The sequence below is a fragment of the Cervus elaphus genome, chromosome 18 (assembly GCF_910594005.1).
Source record: "Cervus elaphus chromosome 18, mCerEla1.1, whole genome shotgun sequence".
Taxonomy (NCBI): Eukaryota; Metazoa; Chordata; class Mammalia; order Artiodactyla; family Cervidae; genus Cervus; species Cervus elaphus.
In genome coordinates this window covers 61,693,185-61,715,340 of record NC_057832.1, presented here as the reverse complement: position 1 = coordinate 61,715,340, position 22,156 = coordinate 61,693,185, and the positions used below count along the sequence as shown (strand labels likewise).

General features: G+C 37.1%; 1 long non-coding RNA gene across 1 annotated transcript in view; it reads right to left on the bottom strand.

Annotated features, from left to right (window-relative positions):
• Positions 1 to 22,156, bottom strand: part of LOC122673762 — a 389,014-nt gene that overhangs the window by 66,583 nt on the left and 300,275 nt on the right. Inside the window, exons 2-3 of the long non-coding RNA XR_006334821.1 lie at positions 21,922 to 22,036; positions 6,529 to 6,586 (exon numbers count right to left, since the gene is read on the bottom strand). This is a non-coding gene — a long non-coding RNA (uncharacterized LOC122673762). The remainder of the gene's footprint in view (positions 1 to 6,528; positions 6,587 to 21,921; positions 22,037 to 22,156) is intronic.

Below are 22,156 nucleotides of genomic sequence, written 5' to 3'. Positions count from 1 at the left end.
GAGTGAATTTTAAACAAAAGGCATTGTTCATACATGATTAGCAAGTTAGAGTAACTTCTGAAGAACCACCCTTCTCTTAAAATGTTTTGCAACTTTGGTTGCCATAACAACACTATATTGTCTACTACCGAAGAGAAAAAGTGCTATATTTTCTCTTATCCTTGAGGAAACAAAAAATGGTAGCTGAAATGTCACATTTAATACTACCAAATTTGGTGCAATGTAAAGAAAAATTTGGTGAAAAATTATAGAGTTTCATCAACCATGTTAATTTTCTCTTTTCCTCTTTGGCTACTTCAACATGTTTTTGTCAATATTGTATCATATTTTAAAGTTGTAAAATTATTCTGTTTACTAGTACCTATATTTTTAAGAGTATAATCTTAAATCTAGGTAATTATCATGATAAATTTTCTTTAGGAAATTTTATATATATATGTATATATAAGTACAAATGACCCTTGAACAACACAGGTTTGAACTGTGCCCAGCTACTTATATGCAGATTATACTTTGGCGCCTGATGTAAAGAGTTGATTCATTAGAAAAGACCCTGATGCTGGGAAAGACTGAAGGCAGAAGGGGGTGACAGAAGACGAGATGGTTGGATGGCATCACTGACTCAATGGACATGAGTTTGAGCAAGCTACAGGAGACGGTGAAGTACAGGGAAGCCTGGTATGCATGTCACAAAGAGTTGGACATGACTGAGTGCCTCAACAATAGCCATAGTACTACATAACCACAGCTGGTTGCATCTGTAGATGTCAAACCACAGATACAGAGGGCTAACTGGAAGGTTATATGTGAATTTTGAACTGTACAAATGGTTGGTGCCCCCAACCCCTGCACTGTTCAAGGGTCAACTCTAGTTGCTTTAAATAAGGTAAACTCTCAAAAAGTTGAGACCCAAGTGTCTCTTCCATTCAGAGCCATTTTTTTTCCCCATAGCTGAGTCACTTTAGATTGCATATGAATTGTAGGTTAAATATCTAAGAACTTAAAGAACAAAAAAGCATTAAAAATTAGGCTTAGTGTTGTGGAAATTGAAATTTAAAAAGCTAAAATTAAATAAATAGGGACTAAAGGAATATTGAAATAAATAGAAACCCTGATTGAAATCCATGTCCCTTCTTTGTAAGTCACCTCTGAGTCTCTATTGAATAGGTGGATCCTAATGACCAGGTAGGCACTTTGTGATCCTAATCTGAGGGACTAGGTACCCACATTTCAAATTCTCTAAAATCAATCAATTTCCTTGACACCAAAGCTACAAAGAAAGCTTTCCCTGAATGTTTTATGGGATGATTATTAGTGCTGAATGGTGAACTAGAGTAAAGTGTAGTGACCATCCTCCCCTCCCAGATTAAGATCTTCCTGAAAGGGAATTAGAGTTCTAAACCACCATCCACTGGCTCAAAGAAGGAAAAAAAAAAAAAAACCAACAACAAAACAAAACTCTTAAGTTATTTTTGACTCTTCCCCTCTTTCCACCTCTGACATATGATTCTTCTACAAGTCTTGCCAAATATGTGTCATCTTGCCAATATATATGTTCCATTTCTTCTAGTTTCTGCCACCATCATCCCTTCCAAGCCATAACGTCTCTTTTAGACAAAGGGAGTAACTTCCTAACTGACCTTTCTGCATTCATTCTGGTACCTCTTCAAACCATTATTTACGTAACCATCAGAATAATCTTACATCAAATCAGATCATGTTATTTCCTGACTTTAAATTCGTCAATGATTTCCTATTAGCTTTCAAGTAAAATACAAAAGATTCAAAGTCAGTTTCATCAAGAGAGAAGGCAAGGATACACATGATACTTTTATTATAGAGAGAGAAGAGAGGGAGACAGAGAAAGAACAAGAGTTAGACCAAAAATCAACGCCAAGTATGTAATTTGGGTCTACATTATAATGGAGAAATCTTATCCCCTCACTTCTCTCCCTTTAAATAGTCAGACACTAGAGTGACCTTATTAATGAAGGACATCAGACTGCCTAGACACAAAGGAATATGGATTTGAGGGGCCAAAGTTATAAAAATGGGAAATGTCTATGAACTTCAGGTAATAGCACATGGAGACTCTGGGACCCAAGCGGCAAAGACTGATTTCTTGTGCCGCTGAGCTCAGAAGCAGGCCCTCCATTGGAAGAAGAACCAAGGGGTGGGATGGGGCTGGTCATAACTATCTTACCCCTATTCGGGCAATCTAGAATGAACATCAAGCCATTTTTGGACAGTTCTGCTCTTTGAATAACGTCCAGATATTCTCTCCTATAATTTAATTTTCTTCTGAGTATTTATCAGAATCAACCTTATCCTGTTTACTTAAAAAAAGAATTAGGGGCCACACGGAAACATCCTGCTCGGCCACGCAGTGAGGAGGAGGAGCAGCAGCTGTGGCAGCGGCAGGAATGACGTGTAAGAGAATGAGGTGAGAACATCCTGGTATCATACACAAAAATAAGCTCAAAATGCGTGGAACACCTAAATATGACTGGGCACTGTAAAAACTCTTAGAAGAAAGCATAAGCAGAGAACACTCTGACATAAATTGCAGCAGTATCTTTTTCAATCCACTTCCCAGATTTATCCTTTATCCTTAATAAACATAAAAACAAACATAAAACAAATGGTACCTGGTTAAACTTAAAAGCTTTCCTATGGCAAAGGAAGCCATAAACAAAACAAAAAGACAAGCCACAGAATGGGAGAAAATATTTGCAAACAGTGTGACTGACAAGGGATTAATTTACAAAATATACAAACTCATGTATATTAGACTCATGCATATTTATACAATAAACTCATTTATATTGAGTATATGTATATATACTCACATGAAAAGCACATGAAAAGATGTTCAACATCACTAATTATCAGAGAAACAAAAATCAAAACTACAGTGAGGTATCTCATATCATTCAGAATCAGAATGGCCATCATCAAAAAAATCTACAAACAATAAATGTTGGAGAGGGTAAAAAGAAAAGGGAACCCTATACTGTTGGGAATGTAAATTGGTACAACCACTATGGAGAACAGTATGAGGGTACCTTAAAAGACTAAAAGCAAAACTACCACATGATCCAGCAGTTCTAGTCTTGGGCATATATCTAGAGAAAATCATACTTTGAAAAGACACATGCACCCAAATGTTCACTGCAGCATTATTTACAGTAGGCAAGACAGGGAAGCAACCTAAATGTCCACTGACAGATGAATGGATAAAGAAGATGTGGTACTTATATGCAATGGAATATTACCCAGCCATAAAAAGAATGAAATAATGCCATTTGCAGCAACATGGATTGATCTAGAGATTATCTTACTAAGTGAAGTAAGTCAGACCGAAAAAGACAACTATCATATGATATTGCTTATATGTGGAATCTACAATGAATGCATTTACAAAACAGAAACAGACTTACAGACTTCGGGGTGGGGGGTGGAACTTATGGTTGTGAAAGGGTAAAAGTCAAGGGGAGGGATAAATTAGGATGTTGGGATTAACACATACACACCACTATATATCAAACAAATAATTAACACACTACTATATATAAGATAGATAACCAACAAAGACCTACTATATAGCACAAGGAACCCTACTCAATACTCTGTAATAATCTAAATGGGAAAAGAATCTGAAAAAGAATAGATATATGTATATGTACAACTGTTACAAATCACTTTGCTGTACCCCTGAAACTTATATAACATTGTAAATCAACTATACTCCAATATAACATAAAAATTTAAAAAAGAATTAAGTATTTATTCATGCCTACTCTGTGTCATTATTCTAGACACATACTTGTTTACTTGTTAATTATCTATGTTCTCCACAAAAAGGTAAACTCCTTGGGAAGGGAGCTTTTCTGTCATGCTCAACGTTTTACCCTCGAAATAGGCACTACATAATATTTTTTAAATGAACCAAATAATGAATTACCAATTGCCAACAGATGTTTTATAAGTCTGAGTGAAACATTTTATTTCAATTTATCAGGTAACATTAAATTAAAAAATAGGCCTAAGTTCTAACTTTAACCATGTCTTTCCAAGTTACACAGTTCTGTTCTCTTAATTAAAGGGTATTCATAACATTTATCATCCCAACTGAATTACTCTTGAGAGTGAAAGATAAGCTACTTAAATTATGTCAGGATACAGAGTAACTGAATAGACATTTTTCCCAAGAAGACATTCAAATAGCCAACAGGTACTTGAAAAGTTGTTCTTCTCTAATCATCAAGGGAAATGCAAATCAAAACCACAATGAGACATCACCTCACATTTGTTAGAATGGCCATCATCAGGAAGACATGAGAAATATTTGGGGAGATGAGGGAAAAAAGAAATACTTGTGCACTGTTGTTTGGAATGTAGACTGGTACAGCCACCATGGAAACCATTGTGGAGGCACCTCAAAAAAATTAAAAGTAGAACTGCCATATGATCCAGAAGCTCTACTTCTTGGCATGTCTCCAAAGGAAGTGAAAACAGGATATCAAAAAGATATCTACACTTCCATGTTCACTGTATCTCATTCACTATAAATTCACTTGGCTATTATTCACAACAGCCAAGATACTGAAACACTTGATTTTCTATTGACAGATAAATGGATAAGGAAGACATACTGTATATATATAACAGAATAATACTCAGTCACAACAAAGAAGGAAATCCTGCCATTTGTGACAACATGAACAGAACTCGAGGGTGTTAGGCTAAGTGAGAGAAGTGAACTACTGCATGGTATCACTTATATATGGAATCTAAAAAGTCAGATTCATGATAACCAGCCAGAATAGTGGTTTCCAAGGCCTTGGGGGTGAGGGAATCGGGGATATGTTGTTTAAGGGGATAAACTTACAACCAGTACATAAGTTCTGGACACACACAGAGAGCATAGTGATTAGAGTCAACAATACTGCATTATAAACTTCAAAGTTGCCAAGAGACTAGATCGTAGTTGTTCCCACCACAAAAAATAAATGATAATTCTGTTACACGACAGAGGTGCTTGCTAAAGTGATGTGGTCATCACATTGCAATATACAATGCATCAAATCAGCATGTTGTACACTTTAAACTCACACAACGCTATGTTCCAATTATACCTCAATTTTTACTTTTTTATTTTTATTTATTTATTTATTTTTCAATTATACCTCAATTTTTAAAACAATATGCCAGGACAACAAACAAGCTGAGATTGCCTTGGGCAATTCAAAATGCCTGGTTAGCTGATTAAATTATATTCTATAGTTTTAAAGTTTGTTTTGAGTCTCTAAGTAATTTTAAAATTAACACATGGCATTTCTAAAAATCACATTTTTCACATATGCTCTTAAATTTTGGAAGAGTAAGTTATATTGTGGCAGTTGTTACCATTATAAAGATAAAAACTAACACACCATGCTTACTATGTACCGGGTGATACCTCAGCATTTGACTTATTTTTAGCTTATTTAGTCCTCACAGCCTTATAAAGTAGGGATTGTTATTATCTTCATTACAGAAATAAAAATGGAGGCAAAGAGTGGTTATTTAGCTTGAGTCACATAACCAAGTGCGATCATGGTAATAGAGCCAGGATTCAAACTCAGCCAGTTTGCATCCACAGTTCATGATCTTGTTTACCAGAGTTTATGTGTGGCGTACAGATGGCAACTTACACTCATTGCCTAACTGCTCTTCTCCACATGGTGTGGGGTAGACTGTGCACTGGTTTGAGAAATGCTTAAGAACTTGACAGAGGTAAAACAATAACAGGGAATTGAAGGCTAGCTGCAAAGCATAGCTTACTCGCTAAGAGCATTCTCACTATGGTTGGATCTTTGTTAAAAGTAAAGGGAAAAAAGAAGATTTTGTTTTTTAGTTGGAAACATGCCATCTGTTAATTTTTCAAATAGTTGGCTTAAAAATAAAGAAATTTCAGGTCATAAGATGTGATGTGATATTAGAATAATAATATTCAATGAATTTATTAATAAATAAGAATGTGGTGTCAGGCAAATGAAACGAAAGTATGAAAGAATTTTAAGTATAATATTACTGGCTCAAATATAAAACATTATTCTTGGTTAAGATATTGAAATCTTAGATATAAGTTGTAACATGTAAGAAACCAAAAAAAGCCTCAACGAAGATGTTTTATGAAGAAATAATATGATTTCCACAATTTCTAAGGAAAATCATTTTATACATTAAAAAATATCTCTTTACACAGTCCTATCAGTCATGTTATTCTCTCATAATGTTACATTTTAAACTTTGTTTTTAAATTTCTTGTTCCAAAATTATTTAAAAAATAATACATACCGATTTCCATGTTTTCATGTAAGGCACTTGTAAGCTGCCACTCCATCCCAACAACAAGTGAAAAGCTGAACAGACTGAAGAGTCAACAACTCTTCTTGTGTTCTTAAGAGACAGGAGGACACGGGGCAAACAGGTGCTCCCAAAATTGCAGAGACAGATAAGAGAAAAAATAGAGTGAGGACTTACCAGAGCAGAGACTCAAGAGCAGAGTTCACCACAGGAACCAGTCCGAGGGCAGGAGAACCTGAAATGTAATTGACAAATTGCTGAAAGCTCAGTGTGGACAACTCTGACAGTTAAAAAACTTCATGCGGACCCAGTCATGGAGAGGGAGGTTCACAGTATTATAAGATTTATCTCCGGGAGCTTGCCCAGGGCTCCACGATGGAAAAAAAACGTGTCTTCTGCTTCCAGCATGGGGAGAGGGAAAGGAACCATTCTGAAATACTCTAGAGCACCCAGGCCTCCTTAGTAAAGCTTCCCCTCAGGGGAAACTAATTACCTGCAACCTAACTTGTTGGGGTATTATCAGCGCATAAGTGACCCACAAGATAGGAAATACCTAATTCAAGCCAACTTTATTTAGCCTTACATGTAATAGAGCTGGTGTTAGTGGTGGAGAATCCACCTGCCAATGCAGGAGACACCAAAGACTCAGGTTCCTGGAGTAGGAAATGGCAACCCATTCTAGTATTCTTGCCTGGAAAATTCCATGAGAGAGGAGCCTGGTGGGCTACAGTCCATGGTGTTGCAAAGAGTGGGACATGACTGAGCATGCATGCACACACATGTAGAAGAAGGGATGCAATCAATTCCAGCCAAAACTAGCCATCTAGTCCCATCCAAGGATGGAAAAAAACTGAGAAACACTCGTGAAGTTCATGGTCCAGAAGCAGTATCCCAATTAAAGGACTACAGAACATTCTCCCTCCTATTACAGCACATTACTGAAGACCTACTTAGAGCTGTTCCTTTTCCTGGGTATACTTGGTTATCAGGAAAAAATTACAAGGCATTCCAAAAATCAAAAATACAGTTTGGAGAGAAAGAGTAAGTTTGAGAACCACAACATAATAGGGATATCAGAATTGTCAGACAAAGATATCTAAAACAATTTGTTAGGCTGCACCCCTAAGGCCTACAATGCCTGCACTTGCCCAGCTTTAAGAACCAAGAAAGAAGAGCCAGGAGTCAGCAACAGAGACATCAGTGGTTTAATGCATTGTGGGGCTTACATGTCTGAAGCCAGGTCCTGGAGTGGTACCCCACTGTATGCAGCAGATACTGGGCAGGAAAAGGCAGCAGGCTTCACTCCCCGGGGAAGAGAAGATTACCATGGGGAATTGACATCAGGTGGGCTCATTAGTTACCAGGGAAACCTGTAGAGAGGCATACCCCTCACCATCCCTTTGATAGTAATAATCACCAGCTGGGGCCTGGAGCAAGTATGCTGGAAGGTAGTCTTGTATGTAGCGCATAGGCGAAGCACACACTGGTTAAACAGGGGATGTACAAAGAGCAAGAGAGCAATTATCTTGAGTGGCCTGACTGTGCACGACTATAATTGATATATCAAAGGCTTTAATGCATAAAATAGATAGCATGCAAAAACTAAAGGGCAGTGCAAATAAAGAGGTGGGAATTTCAAGGAAGAATCTAAAAGAAATTCTAGAGATCAAAAGTACTGTGTCAGAAATAAAGAATGCCTTTGATGGGCTCATTAGTAGACTGAACAATGTTGAGGAAAGAATTTGTGAATTTGTGAGCTTGAGGATATACCAATAGAGTCCTTGGGAAAAAAATAAAAAAGCAAAGAAAAAAAAGACAGAAGAAAAAATAAAAGAATGTTGTATAATTCTAATGTCCCCTAATGTGGGACAACTATAAAAGGTACAAATTACACGTGATACAAATAACGGTGGGTGGGGGGGTGGGGATAAAAATAAGCAAAAGAAATATTTGATAGAATAATGACAGAGGATTTTTCCCCAATCAAATCAGACACTAAAATCACAGATATAGGCAGTTCAGAGAACACCAAGAGGATAAATGCAAAAACCCAAAACACACCTATGTATGTCATTTTTAAACTATAGAAAATCAAAGGTAAAGAACAAATTCGGAAAGAAGTCAGAGCAGGGGAAAAGAAACTCCTTATCTATAGAGGAACAAAAATAAGAGTTACATCCAAAAATGATGAGAGCAAGAAGAGAGTGGAGTGAAATATTTGAGAGAAAAAGACCAACAACCTAGAATTCAGTACCCTGCAAACTTATTCTTCAAAAGTAAAAGAGAAATAAAGACTTTCTCAAACAAAAATTGAAAGAATATGTTGCCAGTAGACCTACATTGAAAGTGTGTTAAAAGAAGTTCTTTGGAGAGAAGAAAAATAATATAGGTCAGAAACTTGGACGAATATAAAGTAAGGAAGAGTACCCCAAAAATGAATAAGTGAGGGTAAAATTAAAATGTTTATTTTGCTATTCATAATTGATCTATCAATTATTGATAAAAACCAATACCAATTATGTACTTGAATATGTACACTTAGCTATTATATCTATCCTATGTGCATATAAGTATATTGATTTATGTATGGTTATAAATAAGAAGTGTGTGACAGCCATGATGCAAGGGATGGAAAGGAGAAATTAGGATTATTTTGTTATTCACTATCTGTAATGAAATATATTATTATTTGAATGTGGACTTTGGTTAGCTGTGAACGTATACTGCAAAGTTTAGAGAAGCCACTAAAAAATGTAAAAAATGAAGCATAAATAGTATGCTAAGAAGGGACAGAAAATGGAAACCTATAAAATGCTTAACCTCAGATATGCAAATGACACTACCCTTGTGGCAGAAAGTGAAGAAGAACTAAAGAGCCTCTTGATGAAGGTGAAAGAGGAGAGTGAAAAAGTTGGCTTAAAGCTCAACATTCAGAAAACTAAGATCATGGCATCTGGTCCCGTCACTTCATGGCAAATAGATGGGGAAACAGTGGGAACAGTGGCTGAATTTATTTTTTTTGGTTGGGGGGGGGCTCCAAAATCACTGCAGATGGTGATTGCAGCCATGAAATTAAAAGACACTTACTCCTTGGAAGAAAAGTAGTTATGACCAACCTGGACAGCATATTAAAAAGTAGAGACATTATTTTGTCAACAAAAGTCCGTCTAGTCAAGGCTATGGTTTTTCCAGTAGTCATCTATGGATGTGAGAGTTGGACTATAAGGAAAGCTGAGCACTGAAGAACTGATGCTTTTGAACTGTGGTGTTGGAGAAGACGCTTGAGAGTTCCTTGGACTGCAAGGAGATCCAACCAGTCCATCCTAAAGGAAATCAGTCCTGATATTCATTGGAAGGACTGATGTTGAAGCTGAAACTCCAATACTTTGGCCACATGAGGCAAAGAGCTGACTCATTTGAAAAGACCCTGATGCTGGGAAAGATTGAGGGCAGGAGAAGAAGGGGACGACAGAGGATGAGATGGTTGGATGGCATCACCGACTCAATGGACATGGGTTTGGGTGAACTCCAGGAGTTGTTGATGGACAGGGAGGCCTGGTGTGTGCAGTTCATGGTTTCGCAGAGTCGGACACAACTGAGTGACTGAATGGAACTGAACTAATTCCAACCATATCAATAATCACCAAATTTCAATGGTCTAAATGTACTGATTAAAAGAGACTGTTGTAATGCATCAAAAATTAGGGCTCAACTAGAGGCTGTCTATAAGAAGTCCATTTTTAAGTATAAAGACACATAGTTTAAAAATAAATGAATGCAGAAATATATTCCTAACTAGTATGGTAACACTAATTAAAATAAAACTAGAGTAGCTATATACTGATTTCAGACAGTCAACCACAGAGCATGGAAAGTTATCAGGGATAAAGGGCATGTTAAAGATAAAGAAGTCAACGCTCTGCTCTTTAAAACTGTTAAAGATTTTTAAAGTCATTGAAAGACATTGAAAAGAGAATGGTTAAAATAAATTTGTTTTTCAAAGAATGATTTCTGGAAGTAATCAAGAGTGCATCCTAAAGAGGCAATTGTCCATCCTTTCTTGCATCAGCTGCTAGTGGCAAACAATGCATCATTTGGTATCAACTGATACTTTTTTCCCCACATTTTTAGATTCCATTTTTAATGATACATTTTTCTTATTTACATTTCTTTTTAAAATGTGTGATTTTCGTTTACAGTTGATGGGCATTGTACAAGACATTTTATTTCATGTATTAGGCTAAGTTGATAAATAATGAAGAAATTTAAAAAATACAGTGGCTGAAATGATAAAAAAAAAAAAAAGATAAAGGAGTCAATTTTCCAAGAAGACATAGTAATCCTTAAAGTATATATACCTAACAACAGAGTGTCAAAGTATGTGAGGAAAAACTAATAGAACTGCAAAGAGAAATACAGGACTCCACTGTCATAGTAGGAGACTTCAATACCTTTCTATCAAAAATGGACAGACGAGCCTTCCCTGGTGGCTTAGTGGTGAAGAACTTGCCTGCCAACACAGGAGACATGGGTTCGATCCCTGGTCTGGGAAGATCCTGCATGCCAAGGGGCAACAAAGACTGTGCAGGCTGCAATACTGAGCCAGTGCTCTAGAGCCCCTGAGCTCCAACTACTGCTGCCCAAGTCCTCTAAAGCCTGAGCTCCTCAACAAGAGAAGCTACCACAGTGAGAAGCCTGCTGCAGCACAATGAAAGAACATCTCGTGCTTGCCACAACTAGAGAAAAGCTCACACAGCAATGAAGACACAGCACAGCCAAAAATTATAAAATAATTGTTTTCTTTCTTTTTTTTAATGGACAGATCACACAGGCAGAAAATCAGTAAGGACACAGTTGAACAAGATCAACAATTAACTGGATATATATTATTGATATTGATATTATAGTCAATACTCTACAGATAGACTACTTAGTGGAAGTGACAAATAGATTCAAGGGATTAGATCTGATAGATTGCCTAAAGAACTATGGACAGAGGCTCATAACATTGTACAGGAGGCAGTGATCACAATCATCCTCAAGAAAAAGAAATGCAAAAAGGCAAAATGGTTGCCTGAAGAGGCTTTACAAATAGCTGAGAAAAGAAGAGAAGCAAAAGAGAAAGGAGAAAAGGAAAGATATACCCATCTGAATGCAGAGTTCCAAAGAATAACAGGGAGAGATAAGAAAAGCCTTCCACAGTAATCAATGCAAAAAAAAAAAAAAAAAAAATAGAGGAAAACAGTAGAAAGGGAAAGACTAGAGATCCCTTCAGGAAAAATTAAAGATACCAAGAGAATGTTTCATGCAAAGATGGGCTCAATAAAGGACAGAAATGACATGAAACTAACAGAAGCCGAAGATATTAAGAAGAGGTGATAAGGATATACAGAACTATACAAAAGAGATCTTAATGACCCAGATAACCATGATGGTGTGATCACTCACCTAGAGTGAAACATCCTGAACATGAAGTCACATGGGCATTAGGAAGCATCACTATGAACAAAGTTAATGGAGGTGATGGAATTCTAGCTAAGCTATTTCAGGACAGAATACTGGAGTGGGTAGCCTTTCCCTTCTCCCGGGGATCATCCCATCCTAGGGATTGAACCCAGGTCTCCTGCACTGCAGGTGGATTCTTTACCAGCTGAGCCACAAGGGAAGCCCAAGAATACTGGAGTAGGTAGCCTATCCCTTCTCCAGCAGATCTTCCCGACCCAGGAATCAAACCGGGGTCTCCTGCATTGCAGGCGGATTTTTTACCAATTGAGCTATTACACAAGCCCATGACCAACCTAGACTGCATATTAAAAAGAAGAAACATCACTTTACCAACAATGGTCCATATGGCCAAAACTATGGTTTTTCCAGTGTCATGTATGAATGTAAGAGTTGTACCATAAAAAAGAAAGGCTGAGTGCTGAAGAATTGATGCTTTTGAACTGTGGTATTGGAGAAGACTCGAGAGTCCCTTGGACTGCAAGGAGACCAAGCTAGTTAATCCTAAAAGAAATCAATCCAGAATATTCTTTGGAAGGACTGATGCTGAAGCTGAAGTTCTAATACTTTGGCCACCTGATGCGAAGAATCGAGTTGTTAGAAAAGAGCCTGATGCCAGGAAAGATTGAAGACAGGAAGAGAAGGGGACGACAGAGGATGAGATGGTTGGATGGCATCACCAACTTGACGGACATGAGTTTGAGCAAGCTCTGTGAGTTGGTGATGGACAGAGAGGCCTGGTGTGCTGCATGCAGTCCATGGGGTCCCAAAGAGTCAGAGATGACTGAGCAACTGAACAACAACCAGAGACTACTTCATTCAACAATGGAAGAAAACACCTTTTCCTCAAGGGAACATTAACCAAGATAGACTACATCCTTCGGTATAAAACATACTTTAGCAAATTTACATAAATAGAAATCAAACACTATATGCTTTCAGATTACAACAGAATTAATGTATAAAATAATCACAGAAAAATAGCTAGAAAATCCCCAAATATATGACAATTAAAGGACACATCTCAAAATAACACATGAATCAAAGAAAAAATTTCAAGAGAGGAATGTCTTTATCAAATGAAAATTAAAACATAGCTTATCAGCATGGCATGGCCAAAAACAACAACATCAATGAAATACCCCTACAGCCTCATTAGAAAGACCGAAATTCAGAACACTGACATTCCTATATATGGGTGACAATGTGGAACAAAGGGAATTCTCATTTATTGCTGATGGGGGTGCAAAAGAGTATAGCCACTTTGGAAGACAGCTTGGCAGTTTATTGCAAAACTAATATACTTTCACCTTATGATCTAACCATCATACTCCTTGATGTTTACGCAAAGAAGTTGAAAACATGACCACAAAAAAAACCTGACCATGGATGTGTACAGCAGCTTTATTCTTAATTGCCAAAACCCAGAAGCAAAGAACATGTCCTTTAATAGGTGAACAGATGAATAAGTGGGTACATCCAGACAACGGAAAAGTATTCAGCACTAAAAAGTAACAAGGCGTCAAGCCATGAAAAGACATAAGGGAACCTTAAAGGCATTTTACTAAGTGAAAGAAGCCAGTCAGAAAAGGCTACATTTATATGACTTCAATTACATCACATTCTGGAAAAGGTAAAGCTAAGAAGATCATAAAAAGATCAGTGGTTGTTCAGGGTTGGGGGAGAGGGACAAATAGGTGAGCAAAGAGGATATTTACGGCAGTGAAAATACTCTGCCCTTCATCATAATGATGAATACATGCTATTATACAGTTGTCCAACCCTATAGAATGTACAACACCAAGAGTGAATTGTAATGTAAACTATGGGCCTTGAATGATTATGATATGTCAATGTAAGTTTGTCAGTTTTAATAAATGTTCCACTGTGGGGAGGGATACTGACAATGGGGGAGGCTATGCAAGTATGGAAGCAGGGGACCTATGGGAAATTTCTGTACATTAAAGTCTTAATAAAAAGTGACATATTTTAGCTATAAATTATTCACTCAAAATATAAAATAAAGAAAATATTTGATGATCAATTGAAATCTAACCATCTGAAGGAATCACTGCTAATGAAATTGAATATTATTTAATGTGGCACATTTACATGCAGAGGGATGGATAAATTATTTTATAACAAAACTATGCTAGCTTTAAAATAACAATATAAATTTTCATTTTGATCGCTTTTAACAGGGTTTAAAAACAGAAATACAACTGATGGCATTTCTGAACCCTAGATAAAAATTTATCATAACCAGTGATATAATTTCTCAAACGATCTATCTTATTAAGACAAATATGATGAAAAACATTGAATATGGAGTAAAATTTCAAAATATTTTCCAATTTTTTAAATGTTATGGAGTGTGTTCTGTAGAATGATGAAAAATAAACACTCAAACATGCTCCCACATTTCCTCTCCTGATCCAAACAGCTGGAGCTTCCCATCTTGAAAAGAGAGCACTGATGACTTCTATAAGTATATTAACAAAAAAAAAATTGGAGGAGTAGGAAGTGAAACTAGTCAAAGAGCTGTTTTCTAGAACATCAGTTCTTCTCAAATTTTGTAAACCTCCTTGTTATATACATTATCCAAGTTAATAATATGATTTCCGCCCCCCCCCCCCCCCCCCCCGGTTTGTATGTTTTAAACTCTCATTTTATATTTAAGTGCATTAAAACTCACCAACAGTTCTTTTTCTATTGTCAGTTGCATTGTTTCTTAGTATGGAACTCAAAAAAATATTCACCCCTTTAACAGGATTTTAGTAACTAGTTTTTTTATTTTGCTTGCTTGGCTTTGTTTTTGTTTTCTTCTAGAAAGTTCCTGCCTGCTGCATTTCCTCCATGAAATTCTGTGTCCTTGATAGCTGGATGAAGATAAGTTTTTGGCTCATGCTTTTTTTTAAGCTCACTGCTTTGTAGTTACTACTTCACTATCTTTGGACATTGACAGATGCCTTTCTTCCTTTATCTCAGCATCTCCAATAAAGCACTGATGGTTGTTTTTTTAACATCATTTTTAATATTTAATACTTCTTTTTAAAAGAGGTTCATGACTTGTATATTCTCTGAGTGTTTTTTCTTTGTTGGCAATTTTTATTCATAAAATATCTTCCTATTGCTCATTAAATATTTGACAACTTGATTATATGTAATAATCTAGTTACACTTTTTTTCCCACCAAAGTTTAAAACTTCATCAGGAATATTCTTGTATAGATTTTCACTGAATATTTTGCTAAATAGCTTTTAGGTCTGCAATTCATTTCTTCCTTATTTTGCTTGATTTATTTTGCTTTAAAAGACTTTGAAGTCGTTGTTGTGCCTTTGTTGATGACTTTAGTGACACTAATTTAGATACACTGGTTTTAAGTCTGTCTATTCACTTTTAGTCCAAATTTCTCCAAACTAGGATGGTAACTATAGTATTAGAGAATAATCTTGGGAATCATTAAGGTATTATTTTCCTTAAATCTGGTAAACCCATTTCAGTATTCTATTGTACTTCAGTATTCCATTTCAGTATTTAGGAATTCAATTTTCCATCATAACCAATACAAATTTTTGTCCCATTATCAATATATGAATTGATAAAGAGTATATATTTATTGAGTAAGTCTGTAAAATGGTACATGACTATAGGGTACAATACTAACAGAAATACAAAAACAGATAAACAGAGACAGAAATATACATGTATGATATCCTTTGATGTTTTTTGATTTGCAATGAAATACTCTTACTCTAAAGATCTAACTTGGAGCTTTTCCAGAAAAAAAAAAGTTACTCATATTCCAAAAATTCTAAAAATTATCTTCAGTTCTCATTCATGCTATACACTGTAATGCATACTATATAACAGTAACATTATTAAATAGTAAAAAATAACTTTGTAATTCCTTGGTGTCTTGAATAATTTCTGTGAATGTTGTGGGTAGAGAACAGTAAAACTCTGAAGTGCTTATACACACAGGCACCTCACTTACTTGGATCTCATTTGAACTCCTCAAATTATTTAATTTTACGTCACGTCAAAATTGCCTTAATTGATTTTCAGATTTTAAGTGTCATCACTATTGTTGTTGTTCAGTTGCTCAGTTGTGTCTGACTCTTTGAGACCCCATGGACTGCAACATGCCAGGCTTCCCCATCCTTCACTATCTCCTAGAGTCTGCTCAAACTCATGACCATTGAGTCAATGATGCCATCCAACCATCTCATCCTCTCTCACCCCTTTCTCTTCCTGCCTTCAATCTTCCCCAGCATCAGGGTTTTTTCCACTGGGATGTGTTTTTATTTCACTACTTTGTCTCTGCTTCATTGTTTTTCTCAAAACTAGCCCATTGTAATCTCTTGACATGGGGCATTATTTTCTCAGTCATATTTTATTGAAATGTCAACCAGTAGGAGAGATTTCCTTCCCCTGGATTTTTGAAACTCAGGGTGACCTTGGCTTTCACATGATACTTAAATAATGATGTCAATCCTCTGATAAGTTGTTCACATCAGCTATTTAGCCCTGGTATCTAAAGCTTGTGAATAGGAATGATTCACGTCACACTCTGCTTCTGCATTCCAAGAGTTATGAATATTAAGTTGTATTTGCCCCAAAGCAAAAGTATATTCACCAAGGTATGTGCTGAGATCAGGAGTCTGCACCTCATTTTGAAACAATAGCATTAATAATAAAGCAACACAAAATATATCACATTTGAAAAGTCACAGAAATAAGAACTCAGAATTTTTAGTAAAGTTAAAAAAAAAATCCATTGGTTGAAAGTTACCCTGAGTAATGTAACAGAGGACCTTATATGAGGCTGATGTTGAATTCTCTCAATTCACAAAGGATTCATGGATTTTTACACTTTAATTACTATCCTTGTATTGCATTTGTAAGAACTTCCATTAATTTTTAAACATTTTAGACAGTAAAAGTTTTAGAAACTGATTCTATATAAGTTACATTTATATTTCATTCAGATCATATAGTGATATTTTCAAAGATAAGACAATCTAAACATAAAAATTACTTATTCCTGTTGAAAGTCCTAGCTAATGTAATTACAGCATTATACTAAAATATTATAAATTATTTTTTAAATAAATAAGAATTGATTTCAATTCCAATTAGAGTTTTTTGATCAGACCCTTGTTGCCTCAGAGATCATAACAAAATAGCTTATCCAGGAGGTTAAAGGACTCTGGCACTGTGATGGGGGAAACTTTGAATTTTGCTCGCCTTCTTTGAGCTAGTGTGCATATTTACCTTATTCAACTTATAAAGGAAAAACTGGGACTATGTTTTGTAATTTTTTTGTACAGCTTTTGAAAGAAAGCAGACTGTTGATTTGGAAGGTTCCCCAGACACAGATGTAGAAACTAAAAAATCTCTAAATTTAAATTCCAAAGCAAGCACACTGTGCTGGAGAGTGGAATAGCAGCCGCAGAATACCACAATCAAAACTTCTAAGGCAAGTACAGATCACCTACTCTCAAGAACTCTTTCCTCTGTAAACCTCCTTCAACAGAAGTGTCTCCCTTGGCCATCAATTTTTTTTTTTTTTTTTAGCTTTCTTACACTCAGCAGGGAGAAATTTTTAGGTACTTCATTGCTCTTAAACTATTCTCAAGTCTCAGGGCAAATCCAAAGAAGATCAAAGAACCTATAAATTAGCAAAAAATACAAAAAAAACCCAAACAGAATGCAATTTTTTTAAAAAAATAAATAAAAGAGAATAACAGAACTCAGCCAACCAGACTGACAATTTGGCTCCGGGTCAACAACAGCAACAACAAAGAGAAAGCTCGTATCTTACTGAAAAGACATAAGCAATAGGGACTTTAAAGTGAAGCAATTAAAACTTGTTAGTTCCAATAACTGCATTCCACAGTTTTAAAAGTTTAATAGTTATGCATTGCCTATGAATTGAATCCAATCCCTGGTTGGATTGATGTTTAAGGGCTTCCAAAAGTTGGCAGCAACCTACTTTTCCAGCCTCATTACACCAAAATGCTTTTTAAAATGTTCCAAACAAGTACCTCTATTGCCAATGAAAGCCATGATATATCCCAGGGGTCTGAGATACCTAACTTCTATGTTTGAAACTAGTGTATTTTGTTTTAACAGAGAAAAAAAAATGCTTTCACCTAGTTTTCCTTTGAATTAAATCCGTATTTCCCAAAACGTGCCCTATTAACTCTGTACCTCAGCCTGATTTCTAGTGCACCGCCCTATGAACTGGAAGACATTAGCAATCCAGACATTAGCAAGACATGAGAAGCCAGGTAAGAGCTAGAGCCCCAGGTTCTAGCCCTGGGCTACCTGTAACTATTTATGGCAACTAGGCCTCATGTACCATCCTTGTCACCCTTTTCCCATCTAAAAAATGAAGCCAGATTTGGCTAGTGGATTTCCTTTCTTTTTATTTTGTTACACAAGTATGCATAACAGAAAATGTGGAATGCTTTGGGAAGTAGAAGCCAGGATGGTCACAGGCAGTTCTGGGGAGGAAGTTTAAAATCACAGGGCTGGAGAGTATTGATCCCCCTGGTCCTTCTCTTCTGATTGTACTTGAAAAACGTTATTTATCATTGATTTTTCTCATTCTATTTGCAATATTTGCACTCTCCCTAAAAGCACTACAGTGTCCTCATATCTCTGTTTTTCTATCATCTCGCCTTTGGGCTGAGTTTCTTCTGTACATGCTTTTCTCTTATTGGCTATTAAAATTCTGTCGACCTCTCAATAGCCTGGTTTGTTACTGTCTCCTGAACACTTCAGCTTCCTCTATCAGAAGAAATCCCTCACCCTAAATTCACAGAAGACTTTGTGCTGCTTCTATTTTACTGCCTGCCTGGATTAGTTATTTGTGTACAGATGGTCCCCAACTTAATGATGGCTTGACTTTCAATTTTTTGAATTTATGATGGTTCTAAGGCAATAAATCATTCAGTGGAACCCACACTTTGAATTTGCAGCTTTCCCAGGCAGCTATATAATCATAAGGGTAAATAACTGATACACTTCCAACCATTCTGTACCCATACAACAATTCTGTTTTCATTTTTAGTACAGTAGTCCATACATGAGGAAGTCAATACTATGCTATAAAATCAGACTTTGTGTTAGATGACTTTGTCCAATTGTAGACTAGTGTAAGTCTTCTGAGCATGTTTAAAGCAGGCTAGGCTAAGCTATGATGTTCAGTAGGTTGTGTGTTGAATGTGTTTCAACTTAGTGATATTTTCAATGCACAATGAGTTTACAGGGACATAGCCTCATTGCTATGTCCTGTCAATTTAGGGCTTCCCTGGTGGGTCAGACAGTAGAGAATCCACTTGTAATGTGGGAGACCTGGGTTTGATCCCTGGGTTGGGAACATCCTCTGGAGGAGGGCATGGCAAACCACTCCAGTATTCTTGCCAGGAGAATCCCCATGGATAGAGGAGCCTAGTGGGCTACTGTCCATGGGGTCACAAAGAGTCGAACATGACTGGGTGACTAAGAACAACCCCACTGTAAGTTAAGAAAGATTTGTATATGCTTTCTGGATCTGCTAGATTGTGAACTCCTTTAGCAACATAACTATATTTTAATCTGTAGCAGCAAACAACAAATCACTGCTCCTTACCCCCCAAATTGTCAAATCTAATAGAAACTGTTATTCCTTCTAGAAGACTAAATGAAAGCAATTTAATGTCAATGTAATTGTTTTAATATGGGTTAGGATCTGGAATAAGTCACACCCTCTACAGAAAACTAAGGCTCACTTTGGTGAGATTTGCTTTAGGGCCACCTGTGGGCCAGATGGTGCCTTTGAGCAAATAAGAAAGAGGCTCCCCTCTTGGTGGACATGGCCCAGATATAAGACATGCACTGGAAGAGTCAGGTGGAGGCTACAGCTCAGCCTCAACCCAACTAGGTGGCTTCAGAGAGCGCAGCCTATACATCTGCACAGCTTTGTGTGTTGATTCTGCAGGCTACCTAGGTAAGCAGTGAGAAATTTAACTGGTGACATGAACTTGAACCAGTACTTGCTCTCCTACTGTGCAGTAGTCCATGTTCAATTCCAAGAGAACCACTTAAAGCTTCCAGATAAAGCCTGAGTTCCTTACTTTGCAAGTTACAGTTAGGGCAGAGTTGGAGTAGAGGACAAGAAAGGAGTGGGACCTTGGTTTTTGGGGAGGAGCAGGTTGAGAGAGAACACTAAGTAAGGGAGTTGGGACCAAACACCCATGGAGGAGCGAAGGAGTGTGCCAGCCTTTCCCAGAAGACCACAGTCTTTATCCTGAAAGACCAAAAATGACCCCAGGATTTGCCTGCTATGATAAATTTGACTCTGCTCTGCTATAAAGGAATTTTGCCTTCTTCTACTAGACCAGAATTTGGTCCTGGAAACTTGAAGCAGAACTCATTGGGGTAAGGTAACATTCTATTAGAAACAGGGTGAACTGGACATGTCTTCACTCCTGTGACCACTTGGCTCAGTGAAAGTGAAGTTGCTCAGTCGTGTCCGACTCTTTGAGACCCCATGGACTGTAACCTACCAGGCTCCTCCATCCATGAGATTCTCCAGGCAAGAATACTGGAGGGGGTTGCCATTTCCTTCTCCAGGAGATCTCCCCAACCCAGGGATTGAACCCGGGTCTCTCGCATTGTAGGCAGACACTTTACCATCTAAGCCATTGGCTCAGTAACCACTGGTTATTTAAATGGACTTGGAGATCCAAGAACTAAGTGTAGCAGAGATGACTCTATTGGACAAAAAGTCCAGATATAACCATGAATATCTTTTGCTGAATGTAAGAAAAGGCACCTCTCACCCTGCCTGGTTCAATAAACTTTTTTTCAATGAGTTAACAAGCCAAGGCAAATTAACTATCTTATTCATACTTAGTGTTTATATATCATAGTATGATTGAATTTTGATTTCTTCTAGAACTGAATAGACAAGTCTAAACTTAAATTGAATCTTCTACCTTAGAATTAAAAGTTTTCTCAGGATACATTTCTTGTCTAGGGTAATAGCCCCATCTGCTCATGCACTCTAGCCAGAATCCTTGTCAATGATATTTATCCTTCTTTCATTCCAACTTTAATTCTTACTTTTGATTCTTGATTTTTTTCCAACATGTGACAACCATATTTGTTTATACTTTTTTTTGGTTGCACCATGGCTCAGATGCTAAAGCATCTGACTACAATGTGGGAGACTCAGGTTCGATCCCTGGGTTGGGAAGATCACCTGCAGAAGGAAATGGCAACCCATGTCAGTACTGTTGCCTGGAAAATCCCATGGACAGAGGAGGCTGGTAGGCTACAGTCCATGAGGTCACAGAGGGTTGGACACGACTGAGCGACTTCACTTTTCACATGGCATATGAGATCTTAGTTCCGTAACCAGGGATTGCACCCATGCCCACTACATTGGAAGTGCAGAGTCTTAATCACTGGACCACCAGAGAAGTCCTCAATTCTGGCTTTTAAATTTGCTTTTAACTCTTTAAAGTCTTCCCATCACCCAGAACAGAAGATACTGACACAGGATTTACAACTATCTAAATCAGAATTACTTGGTCATTGTTTGAAACATAAGCCAATAAAATCCCTACAGCCCTGCCACAGAGGCACCATGAATGAGAATCTCTGGAGCTTTTGAGATGAGGAATCTAAGGGTCATTGCTTACTCTCCTACCCTCATAAACTTCATCTGCCTCTCCTTTCTATCTCCGTCTTTTCCTACATCCTCAGTTCCAATGTTTGCAGAAATTTACCAAGGAATATTTTTACCACTCTCCTCTTTGTCATATTCTTGGTGCAATCCTACTTATTTTTTAAATCCTACTTCTTCAGCAAAAATACTGTTCAGAAATGCTTATAAACCCATTCCTCACATTTTCATAGAAAGCAAGGGACTTCCTCTCCACCTTCCAGGAGGACAGGGTATTAGAAATACATATTTAATCCCTCACCATTCCATAAGAAAGACAGAGGGCTATACAGTTATGAACAAGCATCTCAGTCCTGTTGGACTGTGTCATTTTGCTTTAGACCTACCTGGATAAAGTATGTGTGGCTTCTTCTTCTGAATCCCAGTTTTCTGAGCTCCTTGAAAGCAAGGACTCTCTATGGTGGAGGCTAGGTTGGTATCCACTTTGCAGGTCCTATTTCCCTATAGGGTAGAAACCAAAGTCAAATACTAGGCAAGTGGGGTAGAAAGGTTGAGTCTGGCTACAGTTCCCTGCCATGATCTATATAATTCACCTTTAGCAACCAGTCATCAACTTGATCT